Source organism: Arvicola amphibius, chromosome 2 (genome assembly GCF_903992535.2).
Source record: "Arvicola amphibius chromosome 2, mArvAmp1.2, whole genome shotgun sequence".
Classification (NCBI taxonomy): domain Eukaryota; kingdom Metazoa; phylum Chordata; class Mammalia; order Rodentia; family Cricetidae; genus Arvicola; species Arvicola amphibius.
Genome location: NC_052048.2, coordinates 77,212,767 through 77,231,592, shown reverse-complemented (window position 1 = coordinate 77,231,592; position 18,826 = coordinate 77,212,767). Strand labels below are relative to the sequence as shown.

At 39.4% G+C, this 18,826-nt stretch overlaps 1 gene segment (V, D, J or C); it reads left to right on the top strand.

Moving 5' to 3' along the window:
* The window catches only part of LOC119806623, a 130,122-nt gene that overhangs the window by 14,542 nt on the left and 96,754 nt on the right, over positions 1-18,826 (top strand).

The following is an 18,826-nucleotide window of genomic DNA, read 5'->3' as shown; positions in this document are numbered from 1 at the left end:
ATCCAAAATATAAAGACAGAGCTGGGAAACGCAGGGAGCAGGTTGGAAGCGAAGGGACTTTCCAAAGAGATGATGCCCCTGCATCTGTTCACTCTGAAATTACAGATAGCAACAAAGGCCGGAAGATGTTGGAGAAGATGGGTTGGAAAAAGGGAGAGGGCCTGGGAAAGGATGGTGGAGGAATGAAAACGCCGATCCAGCTTCAGCTTCGACGGACACATGCAGGCTTGGGTACAGGGAAGCCATCCTCACTTGATGATCTCCACTTTCTCCAGAATAAGAGAAAGAAGAACTGGGACAAAGCTAGAGAAAGGTTTGCAGAAAACTTCACAGATAACAAACCTCTGAAAGATGCACCAGGGGCCGTGCCGTGGGTGAAGGGGACTGTGGAATGAAGGTCTGCAGGAAAGACTGGAGCTTTGAAAAGAGTTTGGAAACTTTTATTGTACAAACTTAGGTCCCCAAAATGTCAGTGACAGGAGGGAGCTCGTCATATGGCCCTCCTCCACACACGTGTGCTTTACAGTTTGTAGAGAGCATCTTCCCTGCCAGGCAGGAGCTGAATGAACTCACACAGGACGTGGACTACGGTTCACGGAGCACAGGTGGGGCTTGTCAGACTTTGTTGTTTTATCCTGTCATTTCCCATAGTGTAGAGGGCCGCTAGACATGTAAGCAAAATACACTTGGGTTTCTAATAAGAAGAAAGTGACCTTAAAAATAACTTTAGGAAAAGGATTCACACCCTTAAAGAAAAAATATAAATCTCCCTCAAAGAAATAGAGAAAAAGACAAACAAGAAACTGGAAGAAATCAACAAATCTCTTAAAGAAAACCAAGAAAAAGAAACTGCAAAGGTAAAAGAAATGACTCAAGACTAGAAAACTGAAATAGAGACAATAAAAACAACACAAACTGAAGGAATTCTGGAAACAGAAAATATGGGTAAGCAATCAGGAACAAAAAGGCAAGCAAGCATAAACAACAAAAAACAAGAAATGGAAGATTGAATCTCAGGTGTTGAAGATGCAATAGAGGAAATAGATTTTCTGATCAAAGAAAATATTAAATCCAACAAAAGCTTAACACAAAATATCCAAGAAATATGGGAAACCATTAAGAGACCAAACCTAAGAATAATAGGGATTAAAGAAAGAGACAAAGTTCAACTTAACGGGACAGAAAATATACTCAGCAAAATCACAGAAGAAAATGTTACCAACATAAACAAGGGAAGGGATATGAAAATACAAGAAGTTTACAGAACTCCAAATAGACTGGACCACAAAAATAGTCCCTTTACCACATAATAACCTATTGGCAGGGGGTACTTGTTTATTTCCTGGCTGTCCACACTCCCAAAAAAAAAATCACATGGAAATCTATATTAATTGCAATACTCTTTGGCCAACAGCTTCAGTATAATTTTAACTAACTCTTATATCTTAAATTAACCCATTTCTATTAATATCTGCATATCACCACATGGCTATGACTTATTGGCAAGTTTTAAGTGTGTCTGTCTCCTGTGGGCAACTCCATGCCTTCTTGTTCTGTCTGCCTACTCTGTCCTGTATCTGCTTGGAACTCCCACTTTATTCTGATAAACCACTAGCTGAAACAGCTTTATTGATTAACAAATAAAAGGAATGCATAGACAGAAGAACTTTCCACACCAATAATGAAGACACTCAACAAACAGAATAAAGAAAGAATATGAAGAGCTGCGAAGAAAAATGGCCAAGCAATACATAAAGGCAGACTGAATACAATTATACCTGACTTGTCCATGGAAACAATGAAAGTCAGAGGGTCCTGGTGAAGCATTATTCAGGCATTAAGAGATAATGGATGCCAGTCCAGACTACTATACATAGCAAAATTTTAATCACCATAGACAGAAAAAGACAAGATATTCATAAAGACAGTTTGACAATATTCCTTCTGTTTTTATTATGTGGAACACTTTAGGGAAGGAGTTTAAGTATTAGCTCTTCTTTGAAGTTCTGAAACCATCTGAACCAGGGCTTTTTTGTCTGGGAGGCTTTTGATGACTGCCTCTATTTCCTTGCAGGTTATAAGCATATTTAAATTATTCACCTGGTCTTAATTTAATTTTGGTCTGTGGTACCTATCCAGAAAATTGTCCATTTCTTTTACATTTTCAAATTTTGAGGAGTACATATTTTAGTAGTATGACATAACAATTCTCTGGATTTCCTGGTGACTATTGTTATAGCCCCTTTTCATTTCTGGTTTTATTAATTTTGATGTTCTCTCTCTGTCTTTTTATTTAATTGGATAACAGTTTGTCTATCTTGTTGAATTTCACAAAGAACTAGCTTTTTGTTTCATGGATTCTTTGTATTGTTTTCTTTGTTTCTTTTTTATTGATTTCAATCCTCAATTTGACTATTTCCTGTTATCTAGTCCTCCTGGGTGTTCTGCCTCTTTTTGTTATAGAGCTTTCGGGTGTGATGTTAAGTCACTAGTATGATATCTCTGCACTTCCTTTATATAGCCAAACTCTTTTTATGAGGCTACAGTTACCCTAATCCCAAAACCACACAAAGACTCAACCAAGAAAGGGAATTACAGACGACTCTCAATCATGAACATAGAAACAAAAAATGTTGATGGAGGAGAGTTATCTGTCTATGTTACTTTCATTGGTTAATTAATAAAGAAAACTGCCTTGGCCCTTTAAGAGACAGAAAATTAGGTAGGCAGAGTAGACAGAACAGAATTGTGGGAACAAGGAAGTAGAGTTGGGGAGACGCTTCAGGCAGTCGCCATAGTGAGTCTCCATGCTTCTCCTCTCCGAGATGGACACAGGTTAAGATCTCTCCTGGTAAGCCACACCTTGTGGTGCTACACAGATTACTAAATATGGGTTAAAGGAAGATGTGAGAATTAGCCAATAAGAGGCTGAAACTATGGGCCAGGCAGTATTTAAAAGAATACAGTTTCCGTGTAATTATTTCAGGTGTAAAGCTAGCCCACGGCCGGGTGGCGGGACGCAGCCCTGCCGCTTCCTTCTACAGATTGGCACTCCAACGTGGTGACTAAATCCACTTAAAAACCTGAGAGGGCTTTAAATAAAGGAGAGAGAGAGTTTAACACAGCTTTTTGCTGTTTGCTAGGATATGCTGTAGAGAGATTTCCTGTTTCGGCAATAGCGACAGAGAAAAAGCTGAGTCATTTTAAAACGCGGCTTCCTGGTGCTGTGCCGCCAGTGCAAACTCTGGCCATAAAGCATTTCAGTGGCTTTTATGGACTGGATGTTTGTGTGCCCGCTCGGGATCGGAAAGAAAGTACTCTAAGACCATGCCAATGGCTCACTGCTCCCTGCCTGCACCTGGGCAGATGGCAGAATCGGGCTTAGGTGAGCGGGAGAGCATGGCGGATTTCTGCCGATGTTTCCAGGCTGTGCTGTGCTCTGCACGTCAGATTTGGTTGTAACTTGGATGAAAAGAGTTTCTGTGCTGCACGCTCAGTCTCAGAGTTAAAGTGCTGAGTGCAGCTCCTACCTGGCGGCCCCAGAGCTAGTAGAAAATGGTACGTCCTCCATTTTGAAATTGGAGAGAGGTGGAGCCAACATCCAGAGCAGCCCGCAGCTCTGCAGCTCAGAGCTGCAACCGATTCAGAGTCACAAGTGGCTCCGCCATGTTTGACTGGGCGTGGCAAGCTCACAGTACCTGTTTTTGATCCAGGAATGTCACAGCTTAGAGTCTTAAGTGCTTAGCGATGTAAAGGCACAAATCAAACATGTTTCTGGACAGTAAAAAAATTACAGATTCACAATAGGACAGATTCAGACATAAAAGACTTTTAAATGAGTCACAATGCTGGATAAACGTATGTATGCTTGAGAGAGAAAAAAATACAAAAAAGTTAATGCCTAAAATAAGGGTAAAGTCTTTAAAGAGACAGAGTAGAGATAGTTATAGATTAAAAGAAATAAAGTGATAGAGTAAAAATAAGCCACATGAAAATGGAAAATTCACAGAGAATCTGGATTATGTATTTTATTGTGTTTTCTTTGAAATTTTTGACTGTAAAGGAGCTAAATACAGAGAGACATTTCATTATATGGGCTGCCAGTCTAGACCAGAATGGACATCTTAACGGTATGACTTCAGGATTTGGATCTAAGGACATGATGCTTTGGAAAAGAGTTTCTTCTTTTGTTTTCACAGAGGACGAGACTCTGTGGATTGCTTCTATCCCAATATGGTATGATAGACCACACCCTCCTGAAAGGGTGCTGTGAACATCTTCAAAAAATTACTTCACTCAACTGCCAACTGAGAGGAACCTAGCACACAGGTTACACCATGAAAGACCTAAATAACAGCACCCTCATTCAGCAGGAAGCAGTTTGGAGGGAAATAACTGTGCCCATTTTCCCAAATATTGTTTATAAATGTTCTTTTACATTTAAAGGGGGAGATGATATAGATATGAATAATTTGCATTGGTATGGATTTTAAGGTCAATTTGTTATATGTATATGTATTTCTGATCTTGATTAAGCTGTTGTGATTGTGTAGTTCATTTTAAAAACTGTAATGTATAATTAGGAAATATAGGTTGTTAATGGATAATCATCGATAATAGTCAAGCTTGTAGTCATGTTAGTTAGATTTTCTAGATATATAGAGATATACTTTAGTTAAATAGGCATTCTTCATATCTTTCAATAGTCAAACTTGTAGTCATGTTAGTTAGATTTTCTAGATGTGCATAGATATATTTCAGATAGGCATTCTTCATATCTTTCAAAGACTGCAGAATATGGCATTTAATGTTTTAATAACTTAGGGTTTTTCATGACAATGAGACACGTCTGCTCCTGGCAGCACCAATCTACTTCGAGAGGAAGATGGGCATCGAAGAGGCTACTTATGGAGTTTGTTAGCCATTTGCACAAGAAGCTGCTCTTGCCTGGACTGTTGCATAAACTGGACACAAGGAACCCACAGAATGAGGACTGCTGAACTTGCCTAAAGGTGAGATGGTCTTTCGGGGTTCCTGATTCATGAAAGAGTCTGCGAGACATTCTGCAGGACACAACAGAAAGTGACTGAACTGTCTTTGGAATTTCCTGCTTCATGGAAATGTCTGCTGGATACTTATGGGCCTGTAGCCTGAAGATGGATGCCCCAACGGTACAGAGGAACTTTGGGTGACTGTCCAGGCAGCGAGTTGTCTCTGTCATTTCTAGAGTTTGAAAGTTGCAAATGACTTGTTTACTTAGGTAATATTATATCCTTCTGGAGTCTTTGATGGAGTTGAAGAATAAATAGATAGTTATAGCTTTCCTTAGTTATGATAAAAGATAAAATAGATCTAAATATTATAACTGTAATACTTGCTTGATAACTGTTTTGTTATATGTAATTTTGCTATGTTAAAGTTGAAGCCTTTCTTTTTTGTTTAAACAGAAAAAGGGGAAATGATGGAGGAGAGTTATCTGTCTATGTTACTTTCATTGGTTAATTAATAAAGAAAACTGCCTTGGCCCTTTAAGAGACAGAAAATTAGGTAGGCAGAGTAGACAGAACAGAATTGTGGGAACAAGGAAGTAGAGTTGGGGAGATGCTTCAGGCAGTCGCCATAGTGAGTCTCCATGCTTCTCCTCTCCGAGATGGACACAGGTTAAGATCTCTCCTGGTAAGCCACACCTTGTGGTGCTACACAGATTACTAAATATGGGTTAAAGGAAGATGTGAGAATTAGCCAATAAGAGGCTGAAACTATGGGCCAGGCAGTATTTAAAAGAATACAGTTTCTGTGTAATTATTTCAGGTGTAAAGCTAGCCGGCGGCCGGGTGGCGGGACGCAGCCCTGCCGCTTCCTTCTACAAAATGTTCAATAAAATACTGGAAAACCGAATCCAAGAACACATTTAAAAAGTCATCAATGATGACCAAGTTGGCTTCATTCCAGAGATGCAGGGCTGGTTCAACATATGAAAACTATCAATGTAATCTACCATGTAAATGAACTGAAAGAAAAAACCTTATGATCACAAAATTCAACAGCACTTTGTGATAAAGTTCTTGGAGATATCAGGGATGTAAGGAACATATCTAAATATAATAAAAGCAATATAGAACAAGCCCAGTGCCAACATCAAATTAAATGGAGAGTAACAAACTCAAAACAATTCCACTAAAATCTGGAACAAGACAAGGCTGTCTGCTGTCTCCTTATCTTTTCAACATAGTTCCTGAAGTTTTAACAATAGCAATAAGACACCAAAAGGAGAACAAGGGGATTAAAATTGGAAAGAAAGCGGTAAAACTTTCTCTATTTGCAGATGATATGATAGTGTACATAAGTGGCCCAAAAGCTCTACCAGAGAACTCCTACAGTTGATAAATGCCTTCAAGAATGTGGCAGAATATAAGATCAACTAAAAAAAAATCAGTATATTTCTTCATACAAATGATAAAGAAACTGAGAAAGATATCATAGAAACATCATCCATCACAATAGCCACAAAAATACAAAAAAAAATCTCAGGACAACACTAATCAAAGTAATGACGATTGTTTAAAACACATTAAAACTTTGAAGAAGGAAATTAAAGGAGATATCAGAAAATGGAAAGATTTCCCATTCTCTTGGATAGGTCGGATCAATAAAATTAAAATGGCAATGCTACCAAAATCAGTCTATAGATTCAATAGAATTCCCATCAAAATCCCAACTCAATTTTTCACAGACCTTGAAAGAAAGATAATCAATTTCACATGGAAAAACAAAAAAACTGGGATACTCAAAACAATCCTGTACAACAAAGAAAGTTCCAGAAATAACACAATCCCCAACATCACACCTAAGAAAATGTAGAGGATAAAGATTCAATAGAATAAGCATCAAAACTCCTTTAAGACACACATGCCATGCTCTAGTAAACACCAACTGCTGACACCAACTCCCAGTGAGTGAAACAAGAGCAGGTGCCCCTTTGAGCACCAGCACACTCTTCTGGGCTGATTTACATATTGAGTCTTTATACAACAGCCCAAGCTCCTTTAAGAGCAGCTGACAGGAGCCTAAGAAGCATTCTCTTTTCAAACACTCAGAAATGGAGTCAAAGGTACTCTTGCTATGGATGCTGCTGCTAGAGGTTCCAGGTGAGAGGGTGAACTGCAGTGTTGGGAGCATCCTCTGTGGCCATTATGGTTTTCCATGCCTCTGTAATCTTAATCATTAGATTTGAGGCACTTGAAATTGGTTTTAAGTTCCCCCATCCCCTTTGACTTTCTAGTTCTCAAAGTGATGCCCACAAGTATTGTTAAAATTTCTAAATGAAAGATTTCTCTGCTGGGAAGATTTCTAAATATGTATGACCATTATTTGTGTGTTTATGGTTCCAGGTTCCTCTGGGGAGCTTGTACTGACCCAGTCTCCATCTTTGCTGTCTGTGTCTCTGGGACAAAAGGCCACCATCTCTTGCAAGTCCAGTGAAAGTGTCAATAAATATGATGAAAATCTTCTGCACTGGTATCAGCAGAAACCAGGACAGTCTCCCAAACTCCTGATCTATGTTGCATCCAACCTAGAATCTGGAGTCCCAGCCAGGTTTAGTGGCAGTGGGTCTGAGACAGATTTCACCTTCACCATCAATCCTGTAGAGGCTGATGATGCTGCAATCTATTTCTGTCAGCAGAGTAAAGAGGATCCTCCCACAGTGCTCCATGGTTGAACAAAATCCTCTTTGGGTTGCTGCTCACTGAGTCTCAGTCTCTCAGCTGTCTTTTACTCTCTGACATCTCAATAACCAGCTCTAGACTTGTTTGGGGAAAGATCTTAAATAATAAAACAAACTTTTATAAAAGTATTTGCTTGTCAAAGTGCCTAAATCTCTCTTAGGATTAGATAGGGGTAGGGTGGGAGGGTGTGTGGAGGGAATGGGGGGAGGGGAGGGAGTGGGAATTTGTATTGTTTTTTTATATCTAATATATTAAAAAAATTAAAATTAAACAATAATAGAAAAGAGAAAAAATGATTTGCTTGTTTATCCCATCCAATATACCTTACAATTCAATGATTCCTCAACAAAATGTAGACCTTTTTAATTGTTTCTTAATTAATCATTATTCATTTAAATTTTTATTATCACATATTTGTCTTTGGATGATTTTCCTTTTTTCTCCCCTATCTCCCTGATAGTATATTTTCCTATTCCATCCCACCCCCAGTATTTCTTTTTAGACTTTCCTATCACTTAAGATTTACTGGTTTTTTTTAAAAGTTTTTAAGAGATAATAAATACAAATTGTTTCAACTTGAAAAAATGTTAACCAAAGTCATTTGGGGTGTGTATGTGTGTGTGTATGTCTCTCTCTCTCTCTCTCTCTCTCTCTCTCTCTCTCTCTCTCTCTCTCTCTGTATGTGATCATAAAATTCTCTCTGTGTGTGTGTGTGTGTGTGTGTGTGTGTGTGAGAGAGAGAGAGAGGGGGAGGGAGGAGGGTGGTATGAGTAGAGAAGGAGGGAGGGAAGGGAAGGGAAAGGAAGATGAAGAGTTAGAGAGAGAGAGAAGAGAGAGAAGGTCAGAAGATAATGTGCTGGAGTTAGATCTTTGTTTCCACAATTTAGAATCTGGAAAACAAATACAGACTCATCTACCTTTGTTGTAATCAACTTTGCTGTTACAAGTTGAGCAATCTTGCCAGTATAACCTACTATTTATTGTTTTCAATAATTTACTTTATTTAAATTTGGGGTGAGAGTGTAAGCATGAGTGAGTGTTGATAGCAGTCAAATAAGGGCATCATAATTCAGTGAGCTGGAGTTTCAGAAAGTTTTGTGCTAGTTGATGTGTGTATGTTGGAAAACAAACTACAAAAGAAGGAAGTGCTTTTAACTGCTACTAATTTATCCACCTTTGCTCTACCATTTAATCAGGAACTATGTTAGAATTAGTAACTCTTGGAAACACAGCCTGCTCTAGTGCTGAGGGGACCAGAGAGGTGAGTCAGCAGTACCAGAAGGACCACTCTGCCCCTAAGCCCACCTTTTTATCTGCAAGGTCCTTGGAACCCTACAACACAGCCTACTCTGTTGCTGAGGGTACCAGAGAGCCAACAGGGAGTGTTCCTGGGCTGTGCTTTCTTTCCCACAATGCACCCTGTCCCCAAGTTCACCCTTTGGCCTGTAAGGTCCTGGGAACCCTGAACACAGCCTGCTAAAGTGCTGAGGTGACCAGAGAGGTGTTTCAGTGGTGACAGAAGCACCACTCTGCCCCCAAGAATGCCCTTTCACCTGCAGGTTCCTTGGAACCCTGCAACACAGCCTTCTCCAGTGCTGAGGGGACCAGCAAGGTGAGTCGCTGGCACCAGATGTGCCACTATCTAGAACCTTTCCAGTGGGACAGAATCCAGGGCTACCTCCCAAATTCCCTAAGATTTTCTAGCCAGCCAGTGAGGAGTATTCCTGCTTCTGGGCTTTCTTTCCCACAACCCATCCTGCCCCCAAGCCAGACCTTTTGCCTTAGAGGTCCTTGGAACTGTGCAACACAGCTGCTCCAGTGCTTAAGGTACCAGAGAAAACCATGCAACAGAGTTTGCTCAAATACTTAAGTTACCTAAGAGAGGTCAGACCAAGAAAAACTCCCAAGTACTCAGACAGACAGAGCAAAAGATTGGACCAAGACACCAAGACTCTGCTGGACTCATTAGAAGGAAGACATGGATAGGTGGCAATGCAAGATTTCCTCCAACATCCTGAAAACCAACATGGTAACACCAATATCCAGCAAACACACAAAAGAAAGACTTGATCATCATAAACCTGAGGAAACAGAAGAAAATGACTTTAATCGTAATTTTATGAAAATGATGGAGACCTTAAAAGAGGAAGTAGAAAACTCCCTTAAAGAAATGGAAGAGAAGACAAACAAAAAGTTATAAGAAATTAATAAAGATACCCCACAAAGATACCCAAGGAAACCAAGAAAAAGCAATCAAAAAGGTGAAGAAAACAGTTCAAGACTTGAAGACTGAAATGGAGGTAATAAAGAAAACACAAACTGAGGGAAAGCTGGATATGGAAAATCTGGGTAAACAAAGAGGAACTACAGAGATAAGAATAACCAAATGAATACAAGAGATAGAAGAAAGAATTTCAGGTGCAGAAGACACTATAGAGGAAATAAACTCACTGATTAAAGGACAAATCAAATCCAACAAATTCTTAACACAAAACATCCAGGAAATCTGGGATACTGTGAAAAGGCCAAACCTAAGAATAATAGGAGTAGAAGAAGGAAAAGAGTTACAACTCAAAGGCCCAGAAAATATATTCAACAAAATTATAGAAGAAAACTTTCCCAACCTAAAGAAGGATAGTCCTATGAAGGTACAAGAAGCACACAGAACACCAAATAGACTGGACCAAAAAAAAGCATCCACTCGCCATATAATAATCAAAACACAAAACATACAGAATAAAGAACAAATATTAAGAGATGCAAGGGATAAAAGGTCAAGTAACATACAAAGGGAAACCTATCAGAATTACACTTCACTTCTCAATGGAAAACATGAAAGCCAGAAGGTCTTGGATAGATGTGCTGAAGACACTAAGAGACCATGGATGCAAGTCCAGACTACTATTCCCAGCAAAAATTTCTTTCACCATCAATAGAGGAAAACAAAATATTCCATGACAAAAACAGATTTAAGCAATACATATCCACACACCCAACCTTAAGGAAAGTACTAGAAGGAAAATCTTAACCCAAGGAAGCTAACAACACCAACAATAACACAGACATCCACCACCAAATCAACCCAAAGAAAAGAAACACACAAACACTACCAGCAAAAAAATAACCAGAGTTAACAACCAGTGGAAATTAATATGGCTTATTAACAACAAACCCAACTCATCTATAAAAAGACACAGGTAAAGAGAATGGATATGAAAACAGGATCCAGCCTTCTGCTGTTTGCAAGAAGTACACCTCAACTTCAAAGACAGACACAACCACAGAGTAAAGGGTTGGGAAAAGGTTTCCAATCAAATGGAGCTAAGAAACAAGTCAATGTGGCTATCCTAATATCTAACAAAATATATTTAAAATTAAAATCAATCAGAAGAGATGGAGAAGGACAATTTATACTCATAACAAGAACAATTCATCAAGATGAAGTCTCAATCTTGAATATCTATGCCCCTAATATAAGAACACCCACATGTGTAAAAGAAACATTACTAAAACTTAAATCACACATTAAAGCCTACAAACTAATAGTAGGAGACTTCAATACTCCTCTCTCATCAATAGACAGATCATCCCGACATAAACTTAACAGAGATATAAGAGAATTAAGAGATGTAATGAATCAACTGGTCTTAACAGACATCTGTATAACATTTCATCCTAACAGGAGAGAATATACCTTCTTCTCAGTACCTCATAGAACTTTATATAAAATTGATCATATACTCAATAACAAAGCAAACATCCACAAATACCAAGAAAAATGGAGTAACCATGTGTGTCTTATCAGATCACCATGGATTAAAGTTAGAATTTAACAACAATACTACCCTCATAAGCCCACAATCTCATGGAATCTGAACAGTCAACTACTGAACCACCCCTAGGTCAAGGAAGAAATAGAAAGAAATCAAAGTCTTCCTTGAATTCAATGAAAATGAAGACACAACATATTTAAACCTATGGGACACTATGATGCAGTGCTAAGAGTAAACTTTATAGCACTAAGTGCCCACATAAAGAAAATGGAGAAAGCACACATTAGAGACTTAACAGCACACCTAAAAGCTCTAGAAAAAAAGAAGCAGACTCACCCAGGAGGAGTAGAAGACTGGAAATAATCAAATTGAGGGCTGAAATCAACAAAATAGAAACAAAGAAAACAATACAAAAAAACCATTGAAACAAAATGCTGATTCTTTGAGAAAAACAACAATATAACATGAGGGGACCAGGCCTGCTTGTTTGGGTTTCTGTCCTGCCCTGTGCCCCACAGCCGGCAAGCCCCCAAAGAAATAACACAGAGATCTTTTTAAGTTATAAAGCTGATTGGCTCATTAGCTCTAGTCTCTTACTGGCTAACTCTCACATCTTGATTAACCCAATTTTCTGATTTATGTTAGCCATGTGGCTCAGTACCTTTTTTCAGTGGAGCAGATCACATCCTGCTGCTTCGGTGATCTGGGCAGGAGTGGGAGGAATCAACTTTCTCCTTCCCAGAATTCTCCTGTTCTCATTACATCATTTCTACTTCCTATCTGGTTTTCCCACCTTTACTTCCTGCCCGGCCAATCAGCGTTTATTTAAAACATGATTGACAGATTACAGACAATTCTCCCACACCAAACAAGATTGTTAAACCCTTATCAAAACTAATGAAAAGATAGAGAGAGAATATCCAAATTAACAAGATCAGAAATGACAAGGGGGACACAACAAATACGGAGAAAATTCAGAGAATCAATTTGTCTTACTACAGAAGCCTGTACCCCACAAAATTGAAAAATGTAAAAGAAATAGACAATTTTTTAGACTGATACTATATACCGAAATTAAATTAATACCAGGTGAACAATCTAAATAGGCCAACAAGGTGCAAGGAAATAGAAGCTGTCATCAAAAACCACCAAACCAAAAAAAGACCAGGGCCAAATGGTTTGACTGGAGAATTCTATGAGAACGTCCAAAAAGAGCTAATACATATACTCCTCAATGTGTTCCACATAATAGAAACATAAGGGTCATTGCCAAACTCTTTTAATGAGGCTACAGTTAGCCTGATACCAAAACTGCACAAGATTCAATCAAGAAAGAGAATTACAGACCATTCTCACTCATGAACATCGATATAAAAATTCTCAGTAAAATACTGGCAAATCAAATCCAAGACCATATCAAAAAATCATCCATTATGATCAATTTGGCTTCATCCCAGATTTGCAGTACTGGTTCAACATATAAAAATTAATAAATGTAATCCATCATATAAACAAACTGAAAAAAATAAATCATATGATCATTTCATTAGATGTTGAAAATCATTTGACAACATTTAACACTCCTTTATCATAATGGTATTGGAGAGATTAGGGATACAAGGGTCATATCTAAATATAATAAAAGCAATATCAGCAAGCTAACAGCTAAAATCAAATTAAATGGAGAGAAACTCAAAACGACTCCACTAAAATCAGGAACATGACAAGGCTGTCTACTCTCTCCATATCTCTTCAATATAGTGCTTGAAATTCTAGCAATAGCAATAAGACAACATAAGGAGTCAAGGGATTTATATTGGAAAGTAGGGGGTCAAACTTTCATTATTTGCAGATAATATGATAGTGTACATAAGTGACCCCAAAAACTCTACCAAAGAACTCCTACAGCTGATAAATACCTTCATTGATATGGCAGGATACAGTATCAGTTCAAAAACATCAGTAGCCCTTCTATACACAAAAATAAAGAAGATGAGAGGGATATCAGAGAAACATCACCTTTCACAATAGCCACAAATAGCATAAAGTATCTTGTAATAACACTAATCAATGAAGTGAAAGACCTATTTGACAAAAACTTTAGTCTTTGAAGAAAGAAACTGAAGAAGTTACCTGAAAATGGAAAGATCTCCCATGCTCTTGGATAGGAAGGATTGACATAGTGAAAATGGAAATCCTAGCAAAAGCAATCTTTTTCTATAGATTCAATGCAATCCCCATCAAAATCCCAACACAATTCTTCACAGATGTTGAAAAAATAATAATCAACTTCATATGGAAAAACAAAAAAAAACACAGGATAGCCAAAACAATCCTGTACAGTAAAGGAACTTCTGGAGGCATTACCATCTCTGACATCAAGCTCTATTTCAGAGCTACAATAATGAAAACTGCTTGGTATTGACATAAAAAGAGATGTTGACCAATGGAATTGAATTGAAGATCTGGATATGAATCCACACACCTATGAACACCTGATTTATGTCAAAGAAGCTAAAATTATACAATGGAAAATAGAAAGCATCTTCAACAAATGGCATAACTGGATGTCAATCTGTAGAAGAATAAAAATAGACACATATCTATCACCATGCATGAAATTCAAGTACAAATGGATTAAAGACCTCAATATAAATCTGGCCACACTAAACCTGATAGAAAAGAAAGAGGAAAGTAGCCTTCAAAGCCTGAGCACAGGAGACCACTTCCAGTAGCACAGACAATAAGAGCAACAATGAATAAATGGGACCTCCTGAAACTGAGAGTCTTCTGTAAAGCAAAAGACACAATCAATAAGACCAAAAGGCAACCTACTGATTGGAAGAAGATCTTCACCAACCCCACATCAGAAAAAGGACTGATTTCCAAAATATATAAAGAACTCAAGAAATTAGACATTAGAAATTAGATTTTTAAAAATCAAAGTATCAAAGTAAGTCAATTAAAATGGTGTACTGAACTAAACAGAAATTTCTCAACAGAAGAATTTCAAATGGTCAAAAGATACTTTAGGACATGTTGCACTTCCTTAGCTATCAGTGAAATGCAAATCAAAGCAACATTGAATTACCATCTTACACTTGTCAGAATGGCTAAAAGCAAAAAAACACTGATGATAGTTTATGCTGGAGAGGATGTAGAGTAAGGAGAACACTCTTCCATTGATGGTGGGAATGCAAACTTGTACAGCCACTTTAAAAATCAGTGTGGCAGTTTCTCAGAAAATTGGGAATCTACCTACCTCAGGATCCAGCAATACCACTCTTGGGAATATACTCAAAAGATGCTCGATCATACCACAAAAGAATTTGTTCAACTAGGTCCATAGCACCATTATTTGTAATAGCCAGAACTTGGAAACAACCTAGATGCTCCTCAATGGAAGAATGGGTAAAAAAAATTGTGGCAGGCAGTTCTGAGGATTCCTGCGGAGGGGTGCGGGCTCCTTCAGATTGTGCTGCCAGGTTCACCGTGTGGTATTCCATCCCGCCCTGCCCCCACCTTGGCCCTTTTGTCTGGGCTGCAACCCTGGGCTGCCTGGAATCCCTGATCCTGTGCCCTGACATTCCATCTGAACTGGTGAGTGAATGCGGACCCTGGGGCAACCTGCCCTGGAAGAGAGCACAGACACCCTACCCCCACTTCCCTCTGCAGGCTTGTGTCTCCCAAGCTTTCCCTAGTGTTCTCAGGTGTCCTGCTCCTGTTCTAAGGCCATCCACCCAAAGGGGTCAGACTCTGGCCTCCAGGCAGGTCTGAGGATTCCTGCGGAGGGGTGCGGGCTCCTTCAGATTGTGCTGCCAGGTTCACCGTGTGGTATTCCATCCCGCCATGCCCCCACCTTGGCCCTTCTGTCTGGGCTGCGACCCTGGGCTGCCTGGAATCCCTGATCCTGTGCCCTGACATTCCATCTGAACTGGTGAGTGAATGCGGACCCTGGGGCAACCTGCCCTGGAAGAGAGCACAGACCCCCTACCCCCACTTCCCTCTGCAGGCTTGTGTCTCCCAAGCTTTCCCTAGTGTTCTCAGGTGTCCTGCTCCTGTTCTAAGGCCATCCACCCAAAGGGGTCAGACTCTGGCCTCCAGGCAGGTCTGAGGATTCCTGCGGAGGGGTGCGGGCTCCTTCAGATTGTGCTGCCAGGTTCGCTGTGTGGTATTCCATCCCGCCCTGCCCCCACCTTGGCCCTTTTGTCTGGGCTGCGACCCTGGGCTGCCTGGAATCCCTGATCCTGTGCCCTGACATTCCATCTGAACTGGTGAGTGAATGCGGACCCTGGGGCGACCTGACCTGGAAGAGAGCACAGACCCCCTACACCCACTTCCCTCTGCAGGCTTGTGTCGGTTTCTCCCGTCCCTGTGTCTCCCAAGATTTCCCTAGTGTTCTCAGGTGTCCTGCTCCTGTTCTAAGGCCATCCACCCAGAGGAGTCAGACTCTGGCCTCCAGGCAGGTCTGAGGATTCCTGCAAGGGAGTGTGGGCTTCTTCAGATTGTGACGCAAGGAATAGGTCCTCCTCTGGCACTGGGGAGATCCAACCAGTTTCAGTCACAGCAAAGATTGGTCTAGGACACCAAACGCCTCCGGGCTCCTTTTGAAGGAAGAGATGGGCAGGCGCCAATGCAGGAGCTCCTCCAACAACATGAAAGGCAACATGACATCACCACAAGCCAGACATCCCGAAACAACAAGAATTGAACACCCTACCCCAGAAGATATAGAAGAAACCGACCTTAAACAGTACTTTATGAAAATAATAGAGGACCTTAAACAGGAGGTAAAAAACTGCCATAAAGAAATGGAGATGACAAACAAAAAGGTAGAGGAAATAAATAAATCTCTCAAAGATACCCAAGAAAAACAAGAAAAACAAGAAAAAGCAATCAAGCAGGTAAGGGAAACAGTACAAGACCTGATAAATGAAATGGAGGTATTGAAGAAAACACAATCTGAGGGACGACTGGAAATGGAAACTCTGAGTAAACGAACAGAAACTTCAGAGACAAGTATTTCCAACCGAATACAAGAGATGGAAGAAAGAATCTCGGACTCTGAAGATACAATAGAGGAAATAAACTCACAGATTAAAGAACTAAACAAATCTAACAAATTCTTAACACAAAACATTCAGGAAATCTGGGACACCATGAAAAGACCAAACCTAAGAATAATTGGGGTAGAAGAAGGAGAAGAATTACAACTCAAAGGCCCAGAAAACATATTCAACAAAATTATAGAAGAAAACTTCCCCAACCTAAAGAAGGATGTTCCTATGAAGGTACAAGAAGCCTACAGAACACCAAATAGACTGGATCAAAAGAAAGCATCCCCACGCCATATAATAATCAAAACACAAAACATACAGAATAAAGAACAGATATTAAGAGCCGCAAAGGAAAAAGGTCAAGTAACATATAAAGGGAAACCTATCAGAATTACACCTGATTTCTCAATGGAAACCATGAAAGCCAGAAGAGCTTGGATAGATGTGCTACAGACACTAAGGGAACATGGATTCAAGCCTAGACTATTATACCCAGCAAAGCTTGCATTCACCATTGATGGAGAAAACAAGATATTCCAGGACAAAAACAGATTTAAACAATACGCAGCCACAAATCCAGCCTTGCAGAAAGTAATAGAAGGAAAATCACAAACCAAGGAGTCCAACAACGCCCACAATAACTCAGGCATCTACCGACCCTTCACCAGCACAACTAGAAGAAGGGAAACACACAAACTCTACTACTAAAAATGACTGAAGTTAACAACCACTGGTCATTAATATCACTTAATATCAATGGACTCAATTCACCTATAAAAAGGCACAGGCTAAGAGACTGGATACGAAAACAGAATCCAACATTTTGCTGTTTACAAGAAACACACCTCAAACACAAAGACAGGCACCTACTCAGAGTAAAGGGTTGGGAAAAGGTTTATCAAGCAAATGGCCCTAAGAAACAAGCGGGTGTGGCCACACTAATTTCCAACAAAGTTGACTTCAAACTAAAATCAATCAGAAGAGATGGAAAGAGACACTTTATACTCATAACAGGAAAAACCCATCAGAATGAAGTCTCAATCCTGAATATCTATGCCCCTAATATAAAAGCTCCCACTTATGTAAAAGAAACACTTCTAGAACTCAAGGCAGCCATCAAACCACACACACTAATAGTTGGAGACTTCAACACTCCTCTCTCACCAATGGACAGGTCAATCAGACAGAAACCTAACAGAGAATTGAAAGACTTAATGGAGGTAATGAACCACATGGACTTAACAGACATCTATAGAACATTCCACCCAAATAGGAAAGAATATACCTTCTTCTCTGCAGCTCATGGAACCTTTTCGAAAATTGACCATATACTTGGTAACAAAGCAAACTTCCACAGTTACAAAAAAATATTAGTAACCACCTGTGTCTTATCGGATCACCATGGATTAAAATTAGAATTCAACAACAATGCTACCCCCAGAAAGCCCACAAACTCATGGAAACTGAACAGTCAACTATTGACCCACACCTGGGTCAAGGAAGAAATAAAGAAAGAAATTAAAGTCTTTCTTGAATTTAATGAAAACAAAGACACAACATACTCAAACCTATGGGACACAATGAAAGCAGTGCTAAGAGGAAAGTTCATAGCACTAAGTGCCCACTTAAAGAAAACAGAGAAAGCACTCATTGGTGCCTTAACAGCACACCTGAAAGCTCTGGAAAAAAAAGAAGCAGACTCACCTAGGAGAAGTAGAAGACTGGAAATAATCAAACTGAGGGCAGAAATCAACAAAATAGAAACACAGAAAACAATCCAAAGAATCAATGAAACAAGAAGCTGGTTCTTGGAGAAAATCAACAAGATTGACAAACCCTTAGCCAAACTAATCAAACGGCAGAGGGAGAACACGCAAATTAATAAGATCAGAAATGAAAAGGGGGACATAACCACAGACACAGAGGAAATTCAGAGAATCATTAGATCTTACTACAAAAGCCTGTATGCCACAAAATTGGAAAATGTAAAAGAAATGGACAGTTTTTTAGATAAATACCATATACCAAAGTTAAACCAGGACCAGGTAAATGCTCTAAATCGTCCTGTTAGTCGCGAAGAATTAGAAACTGTTATCAGAAACCTCCCTACCAAAAAGAGCCCAGGACCAGATGGTTTCAATGCGGAATTCTACCAGAACTTCCAAGAAGACCTAATACCTATACTCCTTAAGGTATTTCATAATATAGAAACACAAGAGTCACTGCCAAATTCCTTCTATGAAGCTACAGTTACCCTGATACCTAAACC